Source organism: Phragmites australis, chromosome 5 (assembly GCF_958298935.1).
Source record: "Phragmites australis chromosome 5, lpPhrAust1.1, whole genome shotgun sequence".
In the NCBI taxonomy this organism is placed as follows: domain Eukaryota; kingdom Viridiplantae; phylum Streptophyta; class Magnoliopsida; order Poales; family Poaceae; genus Phragmites; species Phragmites australis.
Window position 1 is genome coordinate 16,458,281 of NC_084925.1, and position 5,156 is coordinate 16,463,436.

Genomic DNA, 5,156 nt, shown 5'->3' on the forward strand with positions numbered 1-5,156 from the left:
ATTCCGTACCAAGGCTAGTGGATGCCATCCTGACATCATAACGCAAGTGGAGGACGCCGGATGTACGGGATAGTGTGGTGCCGGGCCATGTTTGGCGACCAGCCCTGCACCGACCCCAAGGCTGGTTCAACCCCGGCATTTGCCATGGTAGATATTATCTCCTGAGTAAGGTAAAAAGTAGTTTTACCGGGGCCTACACCATGTAATTTGGCCGGTCCTAGATATTTGTTAGTAGCAATAACTTGTACGCTACGCCAGGGGTAGCCCTATAAAATACAGGGCCATGGCCATCCGACCAAACCCCCCAATCTTTTCTACTATCAATACATTAGCATTGCCCCCCTTCCTCTCAAACTTTGTCTCCAAGCTTGAGTCTCCTCCTAAGTAGAAACTCTCACCGTACTTGTTAGCGCATGACGATCTCTTGCACAAATAGCGCACCGTTCGTGGGGACTCGGACACAGAAGTGCGAGGATCCTCTACAAGATTACAACTCTCCCCTATAGGTCGACATGCAGACTACGCCCTTCCTGGAGGGCTTTCGGACCCCGAAGCTACCTAAATTCAAGAGCGACTTGGACCCTGATGAGTTTGTCCGTTCCTACACCCTCGCCATAGAGGCCAATAGAGGGGGACTGGAAGGGGTAATCATATGTTGGTTCTAGGCACTAGACCCTGGTGCCATTCACGCCTGGTCCCAACTTCGAGACCTCTTTCATAGCAACTTCCAGGGCACCTTTGTCAAGCATGTGACCTCCGGAAGCCTGTTCACTATCAGGCAAGAACTGGATGAAACAATCCGGGACTACTTTCGAAGATTTTCCCAAATCAAGGCCCAGATTAGGGGCATATCGGACTCTTCGATCATCGATGCCACAACCTAGGGTCTGGCCGAAGGCCCCCTGTACGATCGGCTGAACCGGCGTCCCATACGCACAGTGGAAGTCCTCATGAGCAAGTTCAACCCTGAGAAGTTACTGAGACTTCCTGTGTCGACCCTGAGAAGTCACATTCATAGCCAGGACCATCACGCGCCCCCTCCCCGAATGAAAAGGGGCTTCGAGGAGGCTCATACCGATGGGTACCAAAGGGGGTGGCAGCGACATCGCCGAAACATCAACCAAGGCCACGGCGCTCTGAACCAAAACCGTCCTAGAAGGCGTGGCCAAGGACGCTCCTGGAGCCCTCCTAGAGTGAAATTGCGCCCCAAGCCGGTATCCCGTGGAGGAATCCTGGTGCACTTTACACAGAGCGGGACGAGGGCATAACACTGACAACTGCCGGACCCTCACAACCTTCCGACAGGAGTACCTTGGGAGGCAGGCAGTCTTCACCGCGACTGAGGGGGCCATCGATGAGCAACCCGAAGATCGCAGGCCAATAGCAAGTCGACAGGTTGATCATCTGGCCTTACAAAACCCTCTGCAGCTGGTCTTACCTCCTCCACCTCGATCATCTGTGAAGCGGGACAACGACGAAAGGCCTTGGGGCAAATAGGTCATCTTCGCTATAACCGGCAGAGGGAGCTCTGGTTGCACTTCGAAGCAGTAGCGGTGAGACTATGCACGTGGGGCAAACCACATCGGAGCAACCAGCATCCATCAACAGGTCCCCAAATGGGCCGATGCCCCCACGACATCCACCTTCATTGACTCCAAAGGGGTGAAGTTTCTCCACTCTGATAACCTAGTCATCTCAGCCAACATCGCCAAAGTCAAGGTCCGGAGAGTATTTGTCGACGGAGGCAGCTCAGCCTCCTATTCGTACATGCCTTCGACCAGCTCTGTATCTAACGGAGCCGGTTCTCACCCAGCCATAGACCCTCCAGGGGTTCAACGGGGCCCCCTTAATGCCCTAGGCTAGATAGAACTCCCAATCATCTTTAGGGAGGGCCCCGCAGCACAGACCAAAGTAATCACCTTCGACATTGTGGACATACCTTACGCCTATAATGTCATTCTGGGGCGGGAACTCTGAACAGGTTTGGAGCTTTACCCCATCACAATTACCTCTACTTGAAGATGCCCAGACCCCAGGGGCCGATAATCATCCACAGCGACCAAGACCTAGCTAGACGCATCGAGTATGGGCACCCTGCTTGGCTCCCTGGCCTTCACGTCCATGTCTTAACCCAAGAAGGCTCCAAGGACCCTCCTTCGATGCATCCCGGGCACCATGGCCCTCTGAGGCCACAATCGGAGGGAGACATGAAGTGTGTTCCTATACATCTAAACCAACCCAACCAGTCCTTCCAAATAGGGGCAGACCTTACTTTTGAACAGGAAGCCCAGTTTTTGGCTATCCGGTAAGGTAACCTCGACACCTTCACCTGGTCCCCATAGGACCTCCTGGAGTCGACCGCTGCAACATCGAACACTCTCTTCAAGTCGATCTGAAGGCCAAGCCTGTACGCTAGAGCCTTCGCAAGCTCCCCCCAGAATAGGCAGAGACTACAAAGGAGGACGTCCAGAAGCTACTCCAATTGGCTCTCCAACACCGTCCTCGTCAAGAAACACAGTAGGAAGTGACATATGTGCATCGATTTCACATCACTAAATAATGTATGCCCGCGGGATCCGTACCCCCTTCCACGCACTGTCTAGCTAGTGGACTCCCTCACCGGTTATGACTTGCTAAACTTCCTGGATGCCTACTCCGAGCATCACCAAGTGTGGATGGTAATAAAGGATGAGATCAAGACCAACTTCATTACCCCCTTCAGGGTATACTGCTACGTCCGGATGCCTTCGGTCTTCGGAACGCTGGGGCCACCTTCCCTCGCCTGGTACATAAGGTACTAGAGCAGCAACTAGGCCGCAACGTCAAAGCCTATGTGGACAATATCGTGGTAAAAAGAAAGCTCAAAACCAACCACATGGCCGACCTACAAGAAACATTTGATAGTCTCCAGGCAGCAGGCATACGGCTCAAGCTGGAGAAGTGCGTATTCGGCACTAAGGCTAGAAAGATGCTGGGATATTTCATCTCCCAAAGAGGCATTGAGGCCAACCCTTGCAAGATTCGTGCCATCGCAGAGATGTCACCTCCCACCAATCCAAAGGAAGTACAGTGCTTGGTCGGCCGCCTCGCAGCCCTTAGCCGCTTTTTCACCAAATCAGCTAAGCATAACCTTCCCTTCTTCAAAACGCTTAGGGGCTCCGAGCTGGACTCCAATGTGCAAGGCGGCATTCAAGGCCCTCAAGGCCACCTTTCCCGACTCGAGAGACTCGCGATGCCACTCCCCAGCGAAGGGCTACTCCTACACTTGTCCGTCTCTGCCTCTGCTATCAGTGCTGCCCTGGTACGGGAGGAGAAAGGTGATAGCCACTCTATTGAAAGGGCTGTATACTACGTATTGGAGGCCTTAGCCAAGACCAAGACACACTACACCGAGCTCGCAAAGATATCATATGCCCCCCTGATGGCCTCGTGCAAGCTCCGGCACTACTTCCTTGTCACGACATCACTGTCCCAACCTCTTACCCACTTGGCGACATGTTTCGCAATTGGGAGGTGAGGGGACACATCGGCAAATGGGCAGTAGAGCTAGCCCCCTTCATGGTAAAATTTCTGGCCCGCACCGCCATCAAATTTCAAATCTTGGCACACTTCATCGCCAAATAGACTCCGGCACCCGCTGAACCCACCACTACCCCTCCCCAAGATATCTGGACTATCTACACCGACGGAGCATATGTCTCCATGGGCGCTAGAGCTGGTGCGGTCCTCATCTCCCCCACAGGCCAGTAGGTCCAATTCGCTGCCCACCTAGATTTCAAGACAACCAACAATGTAGCCAAATATGAAGCCGTCCTTGTAGGCCTCCGAAAGGCCCGAACCTTAGGAGCAGCCAGAGTCATCATCCGGACCGACTCTCAACTCATCACCGGCCACGTCAACAAGAGCTTCCAAGTTCGACATCCGGACATGGTAAGATACCTTGAAGCCATCCGCAAGGCCGAAGCATATTTCTGCGGCATATCAATTTGGAGCATACTGCGAATGGACAACCGCTAGGCAGATGCCCTGGCAAAAGCTGCTGCCACGGGAAAGGACCTATCGTTGGGCACCTTCTTGAGACCCTACACCAGCCGGCTGCTAATGCTCTTGACGAGATGGCGGCCACCATTCTCCCCATCAAAACCACGGACTGGAGAGCTCCCCTCTTATCCTTCCTGAGTGGAACAGAAGAGCCAAAAGTCCCGATTGCGCTCCGTTGCATTGAGCATAGCGCCAGGGGCTACTGTATCATAGATGGCGCCCTTTACAAGACAGGTTGTTGCGCTCCCCTCATCCATTGCATTACCAAGCAAGAGAGGGTCAACCTCCTCCAGGAGATACATGAAGGCCTCTATGGCAATAATTTGGCGCCTTGCACCTAGCCAACAAGGCACTTTGACAGGGGCTCCACTGGCCTACAATCATGTTCGACGTGGAAGACCTCGTCCGCACCTGCTAAGAATGCCAATAGATGGGATGCTGAAGCCACAGGCCCCTGGCTCCCCTACAACCGATCTCTCCCATCTGGCCCCTGGCTCGTTGGGGCATGGACCTCATCGGACTATTCCCCCGTGCCAAAGGGAACCTTCAGTATGCAGTGGTAGCATTGGAATATTTCTCCAAATGGGTTGAGGCTGAGCCCCTCATGACGATCACAACGGAACACAATTCGACTCTAGGCATTTCAGACAATTCTATGATAACCATGACATCGAATTATGCTTCGCTACCGTTTGTCATCCTCAGTCCAACAGGGCCATCGAATGCGCCAACGGCAACATTCTCACCGACTTAAATTGCCGACTCGTCGACCTAGCTTGAGGCATAAGGGTCGAAGAGCTTCCCAAGGTTTTGTGGTCCCTCCGCACCACGGTCATGCGAGCCACCGGGTGCACCCCCTTCTGCCTCCTATATGGCGATGTAGCTATGACCCCCACCAAGGTCAAAGGATGCTCGCTCAGGGTGCAACTACCAGAAACTACTAGAGAAAGAGAATTCTCCCTCGACCTCACCGAAGACACGTGACTCCACACCATCCAGAATATCGATCGCTACATCGCGAAAACCAAGGCCTAGTACAATCCTAAGGTTGCACCACGAAGCTTCAAACCTGGGGACCTCGTACTTTGACGTGCCCTGGCCCCGGGAAAACTACG